The sequence below is a fragment of the Gopherus flavomarginatus genome, chromosome 6 (genome assembly GCF_025201925.1).
Source record: "Gopherus flavomarginatus isolate rGopFla2 chromosome 6, rGopFla2.mat.asm, whole genome shotgun sequence".
NCBI lineage: Eukaryota > Metazoa > Chordata > Testudines > Testudinidae > Gopherus > Gopherus flavomarginatus.
This window is the reverse complement of record NC_066622.1, coordinates 124,209,502-124,229,685: the sequence shown is the minus strand read 5'-3', so window position 1 is coordinate 124,229,685 and position 20,184 is coordinate 124,209,502.

The window sequence follows — 20,184 nt, the reverse complement described above, 5'->3', positions numbered from 1 at the left end:
AGGGGATGGCTGACTGGCTGAGTCAGGTGGCCAAGGGTCACATGACATCTCAGAGTCAGCCCTTCCTATAAGAGGGGGCCTGCCTAGTCAGAAAGGGAGTTAGCAAGGTATAAGAAAGGTTTGGTGAGAGCTCACTGTACCACTGTGTGCAAGGTCTGGGAGGAGGAACCTGTAAGGAGCAGAGATAGAAATCTCTACAGCAAGGGGCTTTAAGAAAGAGTAGGTAGCAAGTTCTGGGTTTCAAGAAGGAATTTCTGTATTTATGGAAAGTTTTTGTGTTAAGACTGAACTCTTTTGTTAAAAAAAACCAAGAGGATGAGGCTCAAATTCTACTTTGGCTGGGGTATATATTTCTATGCTGGCTTATCAAGGGTTTGACTTACAAATCATTTTGATTCTAGAGCTTTGGCTGATGGGTAGAAGAGCATTGTACATATAGGCATACAAGCATCTCTCTTTATTTCAAAAACTTATTTTTAGCACTGTTCATCAGCATAGTACACAGTCCTGTGTAGATAATAATACCAACTTCTATTTTTATTTGCTAAAGTACTGATATGAATGTATGTTCCCTGTAAAGCTCCTTGCACAGCTCAAAGTGTTTAGGTTCTATGGTCATCCTCTTAACATATGTGCAGTGTGCCTCAGGTGGCATGTGACCATGATTCATCACTGAATTTGGTCTGCTGGTTAGATCATTAGCTTCCCTGGGGTTGGGTACCAAGGGAGAGTGTGATATGAACATTTATCCAGGCCCCCCAGGTACTATGGTTATGGGTGCTCATACGAAACCCATGTTTATGTAAACTTCAGTGTATGGTTGAAGCAAAATCTTCCAGTTATTGCTTGCAGAATGCAAAGGAAAAACTCAATACCTACTATCTCCTACTGAGCTGTCAATAGCTATAACTTTTAAACCTTGATGAATTTCTGGTTAAAGGGCCACTTCCTGTTTTTTTGCCAGTGGTCTCTCTAGCTGTAGTGTCTCTGCCCTGGCAGGCTGCCTGTTTCTGTTGGGCGTCTTCCATTGGAAGTGACTGAGCAGGCATGTGCCTTCATGGCTAAACTCTCAAGTTCAGTTACATTATAACTTGTGATGTACGAAGGGCTATAATCTAGCCACAGAGGATTTTCCTGATGTAGGGAGCTCCTTGCTAGTATGTCTATGCTACGGCCAGGTCCTGAGCCTTTGTGTCTGCCCCTCCCCTCGCCCCCAGTGTAGGGGGCATGTCAGGGGCAGATGTGGGTGGGAGATGGATGTATTGGAGTTCTGCTGTGCCTTTCTTCCAATGGATTCATTAAAGATGATGGGTCATATCCTGGCCCCACTGAAATCAATGGCAAAACTTCCCTTGACTTCCATGGGGCTGGGATTTCAACCCACCCTAAACTACATCACAGGCTTATGTCTACACTGCAGTGGGGAGCGTGCTTCCCAGTGGGGGTAGACAGACCCATACTAGCTTGCTCAAGCCAATGTGCTAAAAATAGCAGTGTAGCTGAGGTAGCATCAGTGGTGGCTCAGGCTAGCTGCCAAGGTACATATCTAGAGGGCCTGGGACGATTTGCAGTCAGACAGCTGCCTGTGGTGCCCCAGCTGTGCTGCTATTTTTAGCATGCTAGCTTGAGCAGAGCTAGTATTGTCTGTCTACCCATGCTGGGAACATGCTCCCTCTGAAGTGTAGACATATCCTAAACTACATCACAGAGAGCAGTGACATTCTCAAGATCAGTCCACAGAGCTGGGAACAGTCTCCTCAGAGCTGGTCTTATGCTCTAGCCCTTAAGATATACTACCACCTGTATAACCTAATATCTGTGGGTCAAGGCATTGTCAAAACAAGCTTTACTATGTGAATCTCTTACTTTAATGTGGGTTTTTACAGTGCACTAACTTTTCAGCACTAACCAGAAAGGGATCTTAAATTTTAGGCCTCTTAATTATTCTACCATGTTGTGACAGAATGTCCCTCTGTATTCACACCTGCACACAACTGTAGTAATCTTTGTACAAAATGTGCCTTGTAAAATGTCATTTGAAAACTAATTCTTTAGGCAATGTCAAGGTGAAATGTGTGATGCAATATTATATGTAAAGTTATAAACACAAGCTGAAATCATGACTGAAGGGTGTTTACCAGACAAGTCTGTGGAATAGATAAACCTGTTTCTCAAAGACACAAAGTTGATGCCTCTAGCCAGGTGCCCTGAAAGCTGATGGCCAATCAATCACCTATCACATGGCCATTCTTTGGCAAGCAGGTAGGGCAGGTACAAACAGATCTGCATCTTAGCAAACAACATGGCAGCTCTTTCCCCATCCAGTTTCCTTGACTCAAAGCTCATTCCCACTGTGAGGTTAATCTTGGGGCAACCCTGAGGAAAATGCATGTCAAAGGGTGATAACTATAAAATGAGGGCAAAAAACACCTTCGTTCTCTCCCTATGCATGTCTCTTTTTCACCTAAGATGACAAACATTGGACTTTGCTTTTTTTGTATGTAGTTCATTTCAATATGGGAAATTTGTTTCTGCTGTTTAGCAAATATTGATATTTTCTGCAGTGGAATGTTTGAGGCTTTTTATATCAAAGGTCTTATAGAAATAAAAGACCAAACTCCGGTCTCAGTTTCCCTGGTGGAATACCATTGGATCCATTGCATTCCATTGCAGTATCCATGTAGAAGATAATCAGAAGCAGATAGTGTGGAGGCATTAATATAAATAAAATATTGTTTCAAAGTTTCCTTAGTCAAACATTTTTCTCATCATTAGATTATTTACACAAGCAATGTGAACTGTCTGACAGACTGAGGAATCTCCTGCATCTCATTCATATTTTTAGTGCCAGATTTGAACTCCTTATTCATATTAAATAGAACTTTACTCCAGGAGTGGTTCTACTAAGTAGTCAGTGTGAGCAAGAGCGGCAGAATCTGACCCTCAGTAAATGACACAAACACTACCTATCTCTTAAATCAGAAGCATTTTACTTCATGGGTAAATAGACACTTTCCCCCACCTATTTGGAGGAAATGAACTGCTTTCAGAGCTCTTTTTATGAACGCTGTAGATGTGTTCAGAAATCACATCTAGGAAAACCTTACATAAAGATTTTGAAATGATGCTTTCTACAAGTGTTTTGAAAAGAGATTGTAAAGATCTAAATTAAACATTTGAAGTAAAGTTGGTCTTTAGGTGACCTCTTCTATGTCTGAAATGTGAGCAAAGGAGTAAACAGAAGAGTCCCATCCTAATCAGAAAAGTGCCACCACTAGATTTAGACTTTAAGGCCAGAAGGGTTGATCATAATCCCTGCCACAGAACCTTACCCACCCACTAGTAAAGAAAGACCAGTAAAGATTCCCTTTGACTTCAGATGTGGCCCAGTTCAAGATTCTAAAGTAACTTATGAGATGTGTCTTCCTATACTTATAAGGATCTAACAGGGTGTAAATCTAAGCTTCAAAGACTAAAAGTAAAGCAACAGGTGTTTGTGGGAACAGACTTAGATGACCTTATTCCTTCATCCATTACAATCCTTCAACATAGCAAACCTGCTATTTAAAGTGAGACACAGAATGGAAAACAAGGGATGGATCACTTGATGATTACCTGTTCTGTTCATTATTGCTGAAGCATCTGGCATTGGCCACTGTTGGAAGACTGGATACTGGGCTAGATGGATCTTTGGGCTGAGCCAGGATGGCTGTTATGTTCTTAAGTAGGAATGCTTCCCTGTGGATAGCTTAAACTTCACCCATCCTGAGCTTAAGTTCCTTCTTCCTTTAGTGGTAATTTTCCAAAAGGAAGCACAAATAAAATTATTTAGTATGATCAAAAGCAATGAGGGTAAACAAGCGTTTGAGTGATTCACAAATGATAATATTGACCTTGTGAAGAAAATTTAACAATTCTGCCATATGCTGTGGTTAGTATTCAGAGGGTTACAAATTGAATTAATTCTGAAAATTATGCACATTAACAGATGATTAGCTTTAAAAGGGATCCAGAAATTGAAGGGAAAGTAATTATAAAGCTGTGGGATTTTTTCTTGCGGTTTGAAAGAATTGTATTTGAAGACCTAAAGCAATTTGGGTAATTGGTAAAGTGGTTGATGAATAACATGGACGCAATGATTATACACTGCATTCTTATCTCACTGACTAGACCCACATGCAGCTCCCATTAATGCGATTACTGAAAGATGTACTGGTTGATCGACTGACATCAAAACGTGTACTTTAGTGTCAAACTCCATATTTAAACTGCCATTGGCCTCTGTGCTTTGCATCAGGCCTTCTTTCACTTGCATCTAGTACAAGAGCATTCTTGCAACAGAAACCCTAACAACACGTGACAGGTCAGCTCAGTCTTCTGTGGGAGCTGGTCAAAAGGTTTTGGGTGGAACATATTTCTGATCAAAAATGATATGTCAAAACTGACATGTTCTGTGGAAATGTTACTTCTGACAATTTAATTTGGGGGTGTGTGTGGCAGTCATGAAGCATTTTAATAATGTTTACCTTATTAGAACAAAGCATTTAGATTTGTCATTTCAAAATTATTAGAAATTTTTATAAATTTGTTTTCATTTAGACAAATATTAAGTGCTAAATGAGTCAAAGAATTTTTGTCCAAACATTTTGTGTGGCAGAGAATTTCAGAACTGCAGAATTCCCTACACAATGGGAATTCCCACACAGCTGTAAAGCAAATGCTTACTTTTATGCCACTGTTGTTAGTGTCTTGTAGAGGATTGAAATGCATCCATTCACATTTATTGCTTTCCATGATGATCACATCTTCTATATGGACCATGTTATATTCTCTGTCTGTATTTGTGCTGTATTTTATGCAGCAGTAGCAACTTTTATCCTACTCAATGAGCCCTGGGTGCTACAATTTACACCTAATTGTGCCTTTATGCACCAATATAGACATGAGTTAGATTTAGCCTGGATAGGTGGTCAGTAATACGTCCCTACTGCTATATTCTTATTGTTTGAGCATGAATTACTATTCATAGAGATTCTGTGGTACAGCTGGGTTCATTTAAGATTTTTTACTTCATTTGAGTCTACGCTTTCTTTCCCATATAGTGCCACTCCCCCACCAGCACAACCTGTTCTGTCCTTCCGATATATTTTGTACCCTATTATTACTGTGTCCCATTGGTTATCCTCATTCCACCAAGTTTCTGTGATGCCTGTTATATCAATAACCTCATTTAATATGAGGCACTGAAGTTCACCCATCTTATTATGTAGACTTCTAGCATTGATATGAGACTTAGAATAATTGATGGAAAAAGGTGCAAAAAGGAGACAGACCAAACTCGTTCACACAAAAAGGTCTATTGATCTAGTTCAAGGACTGTGTTGAAAGCATGCCTGGTAAACAAGAGAAGTGTGGGATCAGAAATCAATGAACCAAAATCTGTGAATCAGAAACTAGGCCTAATTGGTGGGCAAAGTAATGAGACAATGAGTTAGTCTGCCCATCCCTCTCTATTGGGGCCCTTAAAGAAAGACTTTAGGAGGAAAACTGGCTATGGGTGCAGGTTTCTCTGTCAAGACTGCTAACCACACCATCTCCTGGGACCCCAAGCCTTCCTCATCCTAATCCCGAGGGATGTCCTGTCCAGATTTGGCCCAAGAGAGGGACCCGGATGAAACCACTGACTCCACCAGCTCCAGCTAACTCCCAAAGATCACCGAGTATTGAGATTTTATTTCTCTCACACCTCATGTGTCCTTTTCTCTCCCCACCTTAGCTTAGCTGGCCAAGAGTATATGTTTTGCAATATCTTTGCTATTCTTTTCTCTTCCCTGGTGCATGTATGAGGGTTTGATTGTTTTGTCTTCTTGACAACAGGATTGGACTTCACAGCAAAAACCCATCTCACCTAACTTTGTCTTTTTCCCAAAAAGGATGGTATTACCATCTAAAACCCTGACAGATGGTGGTGGGTGGGTGGAAAGTTTTCTTTTGAAAACTCCACAGCTAAAGGGAACAAGGTTTGTTAAAATAAAAACCTTACTTAAAGTTTCAAGTGTTATTAAAACTCTTTAATGTTGAACAGTTACCTGATCATGTTAACACTTTTTAGCCATATATGCCAACTGAATTAATAGAACAACCCTCAACACCATTGCTGTACTACTTTACAGTACATTGGCTCTGTTTTGCACTTCCATATAAGACTTGGCAAACAAGCCTGGGATTCAACTTCTTATAACCTGTGACAGTTCTTCACAGCTATCGCTTTGCTTCAGTATCAGATTTTTCACTAGCAGTAGATCTCTTAGCCCTTCCCCCTGAATTTAGATATCAATATCTATCTACAGCAATGCTAGCTGCTAAGGGATTAATAGAGCCTAATAAAGATGGAAGCGTCAATACCTTCTTCTCCTACCACTTTTACTTCTTTCCACTGGAAAAAGGAAGAATAAAGCAAAAAAAAAGGGGAGGGGGGGTAATAAAACCCAAGGTAGCTGTTTGCTGCTCCAAATGCACAGATGCACAATTTATGTGGGGCAAGGCATCTCCACACCATCCTCCGCACCAGTTTACTTTTCTATATCAGTGTGAAGTTGTTTATCATTTCCAATGGTCATTCAATCTCTCCTACCCACTAATTATAATTAAGCATATTTAGTTCACATTAGACTTGTGTGAAACTATCAAATAGCATGTTGCATGATGAGAGAGGTCACAAGTGAGATTTAACTTTGGTCAAAGGCAAAAATGTGCTAGTTCCACTAACAAAACCAGGTTTTCATGGCAAAGTATATATCATTTTTTTAAGTGGTTTTTTTTTTAAACTCTGAAACACTCATCAGTTTGCCTGAAATGAAAATTTGTCAGTTCTGCATATCAAGCCATTTTTGTCTTTTCAAACGTGTATATTTTAGTTTTTGTGACAAACAGGAGGCGGGGAGGGGCATGGAAATGAGCTGCAAATGCAAAACCTGTTATTTTGACTACAAGAGCTATTACAGAAGATTTGCCATTGATGTGATTTTTTCTCTCTCCTACCTCTGCTCCACATGTGAGAACTGTGATTTGTAATTTACTGTAATTTGACATAGGTCTCTTTGTGCAGGTGTACAGAGATCTGATTTACAGCTGTAATCTGAAGAGTGGTAAATATCTGCTTATAAAGGATCATTACTACGTCAGGAAAGCAGGGGTCACTCCATTAAAAATTGTATGGCATTTTTTTTATTTTCTTAAAATAAATATAGCCAATTACTCATGGCTGGGCCCTGTTCTGACAAATGAATAGCACTATTCATATGAGTTAAGGCCACATTTTCATCTCCCAAGATTTCACATAGCCTCTTAAAAATCCCAGTAACTTGCGTAGGCACCTAACCCCCATTAATTAAACTGAAATCAATGGCAGTTAGTTACCTAAATACCTTTTGAGCACCTGGGCCTAGGTGCTTAACTATCTTTGAAAATCTGGCCCTAGCAAACAAATTGCATGAATATGGGTTTGTAGGATCTGGTTCCATAGTCCCTTCCAAGTAAGCTATTTTTCAGAGACACCTACGCTGTCTTTATGGATATAATTAAAGGACTCAGCACTCATACCTTCAGCCTTTCATAAATTAAGGGCATCATTCATTTAAGCTATTAAATACATTTTACAAACAAGCTGGTCTCAAGTGATTAATTCTTACACATTATACCTGGAGACGCCAACTCTTCCTTTACATCTCATTTATATTACTTGGTACTGCATTCTGACCAACCTGCATGTTTGATTTAATATGAGATTTTAATTTGCTGTGTTCTATTTTGAAAATGCCAAAGCCAGTTTACTTGCTCGGGTTTATCCATTTGCCCATGCAATCACCTCAGGAACCTATAAAACAGCCTTGTGGCTTTCAACTGTTACCAAAATGTTAGTTCACTCTAATTTTTTAATTCATATGTTTAAAAACTAAAACCAAAATGAGTGTAGATTATTTGCATGTTATTTTAGTGTAATGCAGTATATGAAATGGTAGTATGGAGTACATAAGAGCTAGCCCTTCCCATACAATATATGGTATCTCGATTAGATAGTACCTGCAGTTAGACCATTAAAAATGAATGATTGGTTTCTTGGCCCATGCTAAATCCCTTTTGTCCTACTGGTGTGATACCAAGGGTACTTTTAAAGCTTCCTTGAGGCAGAGTCTGGAGGATTTGCTAGCATAGGGAATCTACAAGTACATAGGGCTGTTGTATCCTCTGCCAGGTACTCCTAAAACCCTAACTTAGTAGGCAGTCTGGAGAAGACTGGAGTGTAGCCAGAGTGCAGTGTACTTTTGCAAACCTGGCTGTCAGAGCAGCTTGTTAGAAACCACTAATCACCAGCGCAAGTTAAAGCAGAACTGAGGCTGTTCTGTCTGGCACTGGGGGCTGATTTAACCTCCAGACATTTCAGAAGGAAGGGCAGAAAGATAATGAAAAACTTCCTCTATCCCCTTCTCCTCCACCCCCCAGGACACAGAGAATAGCTGATGAAATGGGCATTAAAATTGTCTGTGGGAGATTTGATTAAGTAAGATAGGATTTGGTCCTTGTGAAGGTTAATACAAGACCACTCTAATCTCACAGAGATAGAATTTAGGGCAGCTGGATACAACATTCCAAGTTTATGACATTCCCCAGCAGAGAAACGTGTGTGGTTCAGGAGGGAGCACGCTGGATTCCACATGTGTACAATGGTTGTAGTGCAGGGCGATGTTTACATTACAGAATAAAGGTGCATGGGTATTTCCTGCTCATCGGCACACATTGGCTGTGTTGAGGTGGGCACTGGATGGATGTTTCCATCCTTCCCCTTATGCTGGGAATACATTAAGAACACATAGCTATTTCAGTAACAGAGCTGAAATAGTTTAAGGCTGTGAGGGGGAAAAAGATGCCAGTCTTGGTCTGAAGTTCATCTTCCCAGCACCCACCCCAGCCATTTTGGGTTTGTTGCTGGGTTGAAGATTTGGCCACCACTGAATGGGACAATAGAAAACTACTGAATCTACATTTGGCAGTTCCCCACTATTGTTCCTATTCTGCCTCAACCTGCAGGGAGAGTGGTGGTTACAAACTTTGTTCTAATCTAACTTCGATGTCAGAGGAACACTACACAATGGTATCTCAAAGGCCCACAAGACTAACAGCATGGTGATTTTATATTGCTGCAATTATCACAGTTTCCCATAAAGAAACTGTAACTAGAGAGAACTTGTTTCTTGCAAGATTCATGCTGCTTTCTTTGCTGCTACTGTTTATCCACTTCCCATGGAATTAAGGTATTGCTCATACGTACTTTTTGTGTGTGTATATTTTAAGTATCATACAAAGATGAATAATTTGCTAGTCCTGTTTTTCTAGCTAAACACGTAGCCTAATATTCTTTATATTGTAAAACTATACCTAGGTCATGGAGGATGTGCAATGCAATTAATTATTGCCGCTGAGCTGGAGTTTGACTTCTCCTGTTTCCTAACTTACTATTTTAATTGTGCCATCCTAATGGTGCAGTATTACTTTCCTTTAGCTTTGAATGAGAGATCTAGCAGTGTTTATTGGCTGGTGTGACATCACATGTCATACCAACATGAACAGTTGTAACAGGCCCAAAGAAGGCTGCTAACTAGTTTGTGTAGGGAGTATTTTCAAGCCATTTTTTCTACCCAAAAACAGTTTTGCAAATGTCAATGCCCCATTCTGATATTTTCATAACAGAGTTTTGTTTTCGTCAAGTCAAAATGACTCTGTTTAAAATTTTTGTGAGTTTAATCTAAAAATACAATGGGTCAAAACCAAAGTTAACTCTTTCATAGTTATTAGAACAAAATGTCTCAATTAAACCAAATGGAAATCTTAGTTTGTTGCTCTGTGAAATTCACAATCTCTATATTTTGTCCCAATTTGGGACAGAAACATTTTCTAAATCCTAGATATTCTCATGGGACATAAAACCCCTTCCACTCACCTCATCCTTCCCCAACTCCTAAGCCTAACTCCTGTCAAGAAAGTCAAGTTTCTCAGGGATCCATTGTTGAGTCTGTTCTTTGTGGCATTGACAATATAGCTTTGAACCCCTTCAGAACCAGTCCAAGGGCATTAACAGCCATACAGTAACAAGTGGTACCCCTTTGCTTCTGGCAGTGTCTCTGCACCTGCAGTGCTGAGACCTGCAACCTGGGCAATAAATGACTTGATCCTGCTCTCATTTGAGTCCATGGAAAAGCTCTCATTGACTTCAGTGGAAACAGGCTCTGGCCCTGTTTAAAAAAGGAAGACCTCAGAAGTGGTGGAAAGGTTGGGGCGGGGGGGAGGGAGTGGTAGGTGAGTGTTGCTGTGAGACACAGGGGAGAGAAGATAGAACTCAGTTTATGATCCCATGATTGAGGGATAAGGCTGCACTGGTTTAAAAAAGTGATCTGGTTTAGAGGGGAAGTGAAGACATCAAAAAAATAGACATAAATAAATAAAAAACAGGGAAGTTGATAGTAATGAATATAAATCAAGAGTTATTGATTTTCTATAATTCCTAAGGGACGCAAAGGGACACAAGATAAAAAAAAAAGTATGGCCAGCAGAGTTAAGAACAATAAGGATGTTTTTTTAATGTGAACTAGTAACAAAAAAGATCATAACAATGGTATTGGACCATTACTGGAGGGAAATGGTAGAATTATCAGTAATTATGCAGAAAAAGTAGAAGCGTTCAATAAATATTTCTGTTGCGTATTTGGGGGGAAAAAAGAGATGCTACAATCAGATCATATGATAATGCTCTCCATTCCTCTAGCATCTCAGGAGGATGTTGAACAGCCGCTACTAAACTGAAACATTTTTAAATCAGCTGGTCCAGATAACTTGTATCTAGGAGTTTCTGATATGGGACTTGATTAATAAAGAATTAAAGGATGTATATAATTAGTACCAATCAACATGAGGTTATGGAGGATAGATATCAGTTTGACAGGCACATTTTTTTAAAAAATGAGAAGTTTGGTTGATAAGGTAATAAATGTTGATGTAATATGCTTAGACTTCTCTAAGGTGTTTAACTTATTCATGACATTTTGATTAAGAGACTAGGTATAAAATTAACCTGGCACACAAGAAATGGATTAAAAGCTGGCTCACTGATAGGTCTCTGTGTCATTGCAAACAGGAAGTCATCGTCGAGCAGGTAATTCTCTAGTGGGGTCCTGCAGGGATCAGTTCTCAGCCCTACATCATTTAACATTTTTATCAGTGACCTGAAGAGAATATAAAATCCCTGATAAAGTTTGCAGATTTGGGTAGTGAAAAACAATGAAGAAGGCTGCTCACTAATACAGAGCATTCTATATTACCTGGCAAGCTAGGTGCAAGCAAATATGTTGCGTTTTAGTATGGTTCCATGTAAATGTATGTATCTAGAAACAAAGAATGTAGACCATGTTTACAGGCCAGGGGACTATCCTAGGAAGCAGTGACTCTGAAGAAGATTTGGGGGTCTTGATGGGTGGATGATCAGCTGAAGAAGAGCTCCCAGTGCGATGCTGTGGCTGAAGGGGTTAATGCAATCTCTGGATGTATAAACAGGGGAATTTCGAATAGGAGTAGAGCAGTTATTTAACCTCTTTATTTATCACTGGTGCAACCACTGCTGGAACACTGTGCCCATTTCTCAGGTCCACAATTCAAGAAGGATGTTGATAAATTGGAGAAGGTAGAGAGAAGAGCCAAGAGGATGATTAAAGGATTAAAAAACCTGCATTATAGTGATTCAACTCCTTGAGTTTATCTATTTAGCTTAATCAAAGAGAAGGTTAAGGGATGGCTTGATTAAAGTGTATAAGTACCTACATGGGGAACAAATATTGAATAATGGGCTCATCAGTTTAGCAGAGAAAGGCATAACATGAGCCAATGGCTGGAAATTGAAGCATAAGTTTTTAACAATGAAGGTAATTAACCATTGGAACAATTTACTAAGGGTTGTGGTGGATTCTCCATGCTGGCCATTTTTAAATCAAGATTGGATGTGTTTTTTTAAAAGATAAGCTCTAGGAATTTTCTTCAGGGGAGTTCTCTGGCTTGTGTGACAGAGGAAGTCAGACTACATTATCACAGTGGTCCCTTCTGACTTTGGAATCTATGAACTAACACAAAAGTGGTTCTTTATATTGGGTGCTGAACACATGCAGACTCTGTATTTGTCTCTGCCTCTCTAGTATCCAGATTGACTAACACAGCCTGTGCTGCCTTGCATCTCCACACAGATTTTTTTCTAAGCTGTGGCCTGGCCTGTGAAGGAATGGAGTGATGATGGAGATGTGAGAACATAAATGATTCCCTTGCAACCAATTTTCACGGTCCCTCTAAGATTTTGTGAGACTGGTACTGAATTTCAGTGGCCTGTTGTTGATATGCCATTCCCAATTTCTTTTAACATCATGGTGTAGGCATGCACATACGTTGCAAGGGAGAAATAGATAAAGCATATGCCTAAGGAGATAGCCCTTATCCAGAAGTTTGTAAAAAGTGCCAGATACCTGGAAGAGCTGAGGCTTTTGCAAGAACAAACTCACTAATAAATATTTCATAGTATGAGATGCTGCAGAATGCAATAGAATTTGCTGGAGAATTAGGTCATTTTTGCCACACAAACTCCAGTCTAAGGAAGATGCCAGATTCCCTAGCTGTAGGGCTATATTTACTCATCACGACAGAGTAAAACATATCTAAGAATTCCCTCATGGATGCCTCAGAAATCTCACTTTGACAGTCTCCTAATTTTTAGGACTTGGCTCCTGTCTAGGGCAATGGTGGTTGTGTCTAAGTATGCATTTGGCCCTTACTCCTACCATTTATAAAGTCTGGTGATCTGTAAGTGTCAGATTAAATTGCAGCAAGGAAGGTTTAGGTTGGACATTAGGAAAAACTTCCTAACTATCAGGGTGGTTAAGATTGCCCAGGGAAGTTTGAAATCTCCATCACTGGAGATTTTTAAGAGCAGGTTAGACAAACACCTGTCAGGAATGGTCTAGATAGTACTTTGAGTGCAGGGGACTGGACTAGATGACCTCTTGAGGTCCCTTCCAGTCCTATGAGTCTATGAAGTACAGATTTGTTAAATTGCTGTCCTGCGAGTCTTCACCAAAAATCTCCTGCAGCTCATGCACAATTCACAGAATGGACTAGTCAAGTTGTGAACTTCAGAGCTTTGACACCCCTCATGTGAATATTCTTCTCACTTTGAGTAGCAGTTTCCCCTCAGATCCATCCCCATTTCTGTTTAGTTTTGAGTCTCATCACAATTTTCAAACAGTTTGAAGAGTAGAGACCTGAACCTAATGGAATTTTGCCATTGATTTCAATACTGTTGGTGGGGCTTTGGAAATAGCTCAAACTGGAAAAATTTCTCCCACCTCATACTTTGCAGAAGTTCTGTTCTGGATCCAGATCCATCCAGCTCCAAATATGACAATTTAGACCTATCTCCACACACACTCTCAGAAGCGTATTGTTGTCTAAAACATTTGATGTCTGAAAATTGGCATAAAAAAATATCACTCAGCCAGTTATGTAAACACTCAAGCAAGATGGTAATGCTTAGATTGTCTGCCAAAGCCACTCTGAGTCACATAGTGCTGAGAGGAGTCTTAGAAGCAATTCTTGCTGTTGTAAATAGCATGGAGTTCTAAACATGTACTTACAGCACCATTTAGATGCAGAACCAGAGTCAGTGAACAACCAGAATCCTAGCTGGGAAGTTGAAACCTCTGCTGAGACAATCAGATGCCACGGTACATATAATAAATAACTTGGATAAGGCAAAATGGAAGCATAACTAAAAAAAAAAATGCAACATTTTGCTCTACAGCAGCTCATGTTGTAACATTGCTCTAGCGATGCAAAGGAGCTGTCCTGCCATTCCATGAATTAGAACATAAAACAAAACAAACAATTTTACTAGGACAATAAATAGGTCAACTAAGTTTATAGATATATCGTTTCATAAAAATCAAAGTATGCAATTATTTCTTAAATTGTAATTAAAGATACACTTCAAACCCCCAGTATGCTGAAGAGCCCTGGCCCTTTGGTAAACCCTGGGGAATTCCCTGAGATCAGTTCAGACTAGCAAACACGTTTCACATGGTTATTTTAAATAATGATTTGCATAACTTGATTTAGAGACATGTCTTGTGTGTGTCTAAATCTTGTTATATATTACTATGAATATTAGTGAAAATAATAGTTACAGTTTAGGCAGCAATTCTTGGGGTCAGTGAATGCAATTCATCAATCTGTCTTTGAGGAATCTTTCAATCTGTGTATTTCTAAAGGTGCCATTTATACAATGTGGTGCTTGCTGGTGGACTGGAGTGAGGTGGACGGAGTCCTGGCCATGCTACAGCCCACCTACTGAGATCTGAGTTGTTCAGCACTGCCGGCCGGGGCATTAGGGTTTCCCATGAATTTGGGCAGGGCAGGCTGCACGTTCTGGTTGTTCCTTGTGCAGGAGTGCCGGAGGGGATGGCCCTGTTGGCTCTCTCCTCTGCTTTGTACATTATACAATGCCTGTAGTCTCTGTTAAACTGTCAGTAGTTTTATTGTATAGACACTGTAGTCATGCTTGTATGTTAGTCATCCAATTACGCATTAATGATAGCATCTGCTAATGCCATTACACCTATTTCACATTATGCTCTCTTGGTCTCTGTTTGAGCACATGTGTTATACTGAAAGGTAAATGTTCCTGCAGCAACTCAGGTGGCTGTATAGCTCCACACACGCTCCCTAAAAGATAACAAGCACAGTTGAGAAATAATGCTAGGCTCTGAAAAGAGACACTTGCATCCTCGCAGCAGTAGAAAGGCTCTTTAAATAGAGGCAAGAAGATCAGTGACATCTGGTACTTGACAAAATTGTGAGAGGTGCCTCTAAGTAAGGGAAGGCACGGCACAGAAATGTCAGATATGTGTGTATCATCAAAATAAACTAGCTATATTAGTCAGATAACTCAATTCCCCAGATATGTTAGAGCTTGAGAATATATAGGCTTCATTGAGAATACTCTAAAAATGGATGCATGTGGCTAAGTAAAGTTGGGCCTATGAACACTCAGAACCAGTGGAAGACTAGGAAGAGCAAATCAGAAAAGACGCAATACACTATTATAGTGACTGTAACAAGGACTCCCTTTTCTCTCTTTTTCCTCTCCGCCCCAGTCAGGAACTGAAGTGGTGGGGAATAAGGTGATGGAGTAGGAGATGAAGAAGAGGCAGTAGTCTCAAATCATTGACATACTTGCATTCCGTAGGACTGTGGCCAATCTAAAACTGTCAGGAATGTGCCATTATCACTCCTGCCTATGTTTTTCAATTTCCAGTGGGAGAATAAAAACAAAATATTTTGTTTCTTTGTGGGTCAGCCTGAACTGAAAAACTTCATTGAATTGAATTGAAACACTTCTCTGGGGGTCAGTTCAATGTTAAATTGTATCCAGCTGAGTTGCTATGGTGCCTTCAGGGAATTATTGTCCAGATGCACCATGCCCCCTTTCTCCTCTAGGTGCCAGCTGGACTTCATCTGAAAAACCACATGGCAAAGAAAAACAAACCCAGATGCAATCATTTTAAATTCACAATTTTAAAGCCAATCTCTTGATTTTTGGTTTGGTTTTGGTTTTGGAGCCCGATTCATGATGTTCCCTGGTCCTTCTTAGCTTTTGGGATCTGATGAGATCACAGCCTGAGATGATATGACTGCAAGCTTAACTGGTGAGTGAAATTCTTAAATAAACAAATAAATAAAAACTGCCTTTTTTTTTGGTAATACTCAGTGATTGCTGTTACAAGAGGTGCTGTCTCTTAATTTATATATTCTTAAATCAAACAAGTTCCCAAACAAACACTAAAAGCTCACAAAATATAGTTTTCCTATTGTTTTGTCTTTTGGAATCTTCACCCCTACCCTCAAACAAAAAAAACAAAAAAACCCACTCTTCAGAGCTTTCAGGAAAGAATTGGTTTCTAAATTCCGTCTCTTTAATGAACTATAAAAATAAACCTTTAATAAATGCTGGCTGCACAACTGGACACTTGACGACTCACTTTTGTTTTGTTTTGTTCCCTGATGCCAAGATGCATTGTTGCATGTCTCACAAACCTTCCAGAAGCAACATGAAGGAAGCACATTTCATTTACAGTACAACCGTGTAAATCATCGCTGCCGTCAGTCCAGGTTTATATCAGTGAAACTGAGATCACAGTCTGGCCCAATGTGATCACCTGGCATAAGAATTAGTTTCAGGAACAGCTGAAGACTTTGCTGTCACCTCTTCCCTGCACCTCCCACCCACCACCACCCGTGTGTGCTTATGAGAACAAGAGAGAGGAACAAAATCTTTACGATCAGAAACCCTTCAGCACTGTATGTGTAGGTCACCATGTTTGGTTAGGAAAATAACTTATCCAATCCTGTGGACAAATCAGTAGCAAGGCATAGTTATGCAAACTGAATACATCTACCTGCATCATTCATATGATCATACGAGTACTTTTACAATTCAGTATGCAACTCTCAAAACCCAAAATAATGGATTTCAAATGTAACTTTCAAGCTAGGATACATTTGCTTAAATTGAAAATGCAACAAACAAACGCTGACAATTTGGGGAATCTATGTATAAGTTATGAATTTGTTTGATAGTATGAACTCTCTATATGTTTAAGCACTTACAATTATCTCTCTTTACAATTGTCTCATACTCCCTGTGCTAAGGACAGAGGGAGGCGTGCTAAGGTGTCTGTGTCCTGGTGGGCCATCCTGATTATCACTACAAAAGTTTTTTTTCTCCTGCTGAAAATAGCTCACCTACTAGCTCACCTTAATTAATTACTCTCGTTACAGTTGGTATGGCAACACCCATTTTTTCATGTTCTCTGTGTATATATGTATCTTCCTACTGTATTTTCCACTGCATGCATCCGATGAAGTGGCTTTTAGCCCATGAAAGCTTATGCTGAAATACATTTGTTAGTCTCTAAGGTGCCACAAGGACTCCTCGTTCTTTTTGTCTCTGAATAGTATGATGTGACGCTTTGGGGTTCACCCCAGACCAGTAAGGGTTTGTGTCACCACCTGCCCTGCAACCCTGGATGCCTCTGAGGCCTCGGAAACACTTGAAACTCCAAAGCGCTGCCGTGAGAGCGCTCCCGCGGCAGCACTTTGAAGTGTGAGTGTGGTCGCGGCGCCAGCACTGGGAGGAACTCTCCCAGCGCTGCAGGTACTCCACCTCCCTGTGGGGATTAGCTTGCAGCACTGGGAGCACGGCTGGGAGCACGAGGGCACTGTTTACACTGGCTCTTTGCAGCGCTGTAACTTGCTGCACTCAGGCGTGTGTTTTTTCACACCCCTGAGCGAGAAAGTTGCAGCGCTGTAAAGCGCCAGTGTAGCCAAGGCCTGAGCCTTGAAGCTTTGTCTCAGAGCCCTGATATCAGCACCTTGCTCACAGCACAATAGCCCCCTTGACTTCCACTGCCCAGTTGTTCCTTGCAGTGGGACCTCAACCAACATTGCAGCCCCAAGTTCTCCCCAACAATGTCTTTCTCTGCAGTGCGCAGTCTCCTTACTGTAACACCCAAAAACCTTATCAAGTTGGCTAATTTGTTAAAGCACTGAGTTGATTTATGGTAAACACGTTTATTAACAAAAGGACATAGTTTTAAATGATAGCAGTATAAGGAATAAGGATAGAAATGGTTACAAACAAATAAAAGTAAAAATGCTTTCAAGACTGAAACTCAGCAAGCCAGAGCATTTTTTCAAAGAGATTTTTCTCATGACAGTCAGTCTTCCAGCTTGGCTGGCCTGTTCTTTAGCCAGGACCCAACATACGGAGCTCAAAGCACTTGATTTCTTTGACTCCTTGGATGAAAGATAACTGTGGGGTTCTCTCCCATTCTTTTTATAGTTCAGTAAATCTCTGAAACGTATTCTTTGAAAAGCAAACCCAGACAAAATTTCCCTGACCTGCTGGGGTGTAAATGCCATGTTATCTTCTCCCCAACCTGTGAGCTAGATAGTTTTGTTTACCTTATATGTAAATATACTTTCATTGTCTCTCTGCCTGACAACCTGGCTGGTCAGCCAAGAAAATACAGATTCCTTTGCTAAGGGCAGACTAGACTTATGCATAGCTTGCAAAACACATGTTAAGAATGATTCTAGCAAATATGTATAACTCTTTGTGTACACCCTGTATATACCCCACGCTGTGACTTTTAGGACCAGTGTTAACAGTTCACATATGATATCTTACGTGACACCTTTCCGATACAGCTTACGACAAGAGTGTTTTGGTGTAGTGAGTATATCAGGCTTGACAAGAGTAGCTGACAGAGTAGTGAACCATCAATAGGCCTCCATGTCACAGATGGTCATTAAAGACCATCAGCACTTTGTCCCGACAAAACAATGGCATGCAACTATCCAACGTAGGAACAAGGAATGCAGGCAATACCTGCAAAATATGGGACTCTATTCTGGAAGGACTCTGAAAAGGATTTAGGGGTTATGCTGGACAAACAACTAAATGTGAGCTCCCAGTACAATGCTGTGACAAAAAGGGCTAATGTAATCCTTGGGTGCATAAGCAGGGGAGCAGTGAATAGGAGGGTGATCTTATCTCTGCATATAGCAGTGGTATTACTGTCACACTGCATACAGTTCTGCTGTCAACTTTTTTAAAAAAGATGTTGAAAATAAGAGAGGGTATAAGAAAAAGTCACAAAAATAGTTCAAGGACTGGAGAAAATGTCTTAAATGAGTGACATAAGTAGCTCAGTCTACTTAGCTTATCAAAAAGAAGATTGAGAGATGGCTTGATTATACTATATAAGTGTCATCAAAGGGAGAAAAGGGAGAAAATACTTGGGTTCTACAAGGGTAGTGGAGAAAGTCATAACAAGGGCTAGTGGCTGGAAGACGAAGCCAGACAAATTCAAATTAAACATGAGGCGCACATTTTTAACAGTGAAAGTTATTAGCCATTGAAACAAACTAGTAAGGGAAATGGTGGATTTTCTATCTCTTGATATATTCTTATCAAGACTGGATGCCTTTCTGGAAGATATGCTTTAGCCAACCACAAGTTATTGGGCTCAATACAAGGATAACTAGGAGGTCAGATTACACAATCTAATGGTCCTTCTGGCCTTAAACTCTATGATCAAACCACTACTGTGCCCCCTCTTGTACAGGCAGACTATAGCCTGCTGCCAACATATTTCACACAGCTAGAGAGAGAGGAGGCTCCAGATGGCACTTGTGTTATATACACACAGGGATGGAGAAGACCCTGGAAACCCACCACTTTTCACCCAGCTGGGGAGTGAAGGGGCCCCAAACTGCCACTGCTTCTCGATAAAATTGAGCGCTCCTTGGCTTGCTTCCTCCTCAGTTTTGGTGTTTGGAACAACTGCTTCCTCAAGCCAGACTTCAGTAGCTCCTGGTCTTTGGAGGGAGAGGGGGTTGGGGAAGGACCCAGCATGACGATGGCTCACCAGGCAGTCAGAGCTGATGCCTTTCTCCTCCCCAGCTCATTACTGCAGCAGTCAGGCAGCTACTAAAGGTGGGAGGCTCCTGGCCACCACTCTCTCTACCACAACTCTGCCTTAGCTAGTTAGAGCAGGTGTGCTCCAACCCATGGCATTAGCAATGACCAGTCTTTGGGTGGGTCAGGGATGTATTTCTTCCTGTCCACTGTTGCTGCAGCTTTTTATGTGGTCCACAAAGGAGAGGAACCTCTGATCTATGGCTACTATTCTTCAGCCCAGTCCCCAGAGCGAAAGTACCGTGGTCCTCAGCCCTCCATCCTGTGCCAAGCATTGGGTCTTTGGAATATTATAGGCCTATTTCCATCCAGTCCCAAGCACTGGGTCCTGTGGAGCACATAGGCCCCCATCTTCATCCCTACTCCTCTGTAGCCAAGGCTTCTATGGACTGGCAAGCTCTGACCCATCTCTGGCAAGCTCTGACCTAGAACCACTGCTGCCTCCGCATCAGGGCCTTTTTTGTAACATGGCCACATTCAGCACCCCAGAAGAAGGCTTTTCATTTGGGTAAAGGGACCCCCTGCCTCCTCACCAAAGTAGTTCCATATGCATGGCC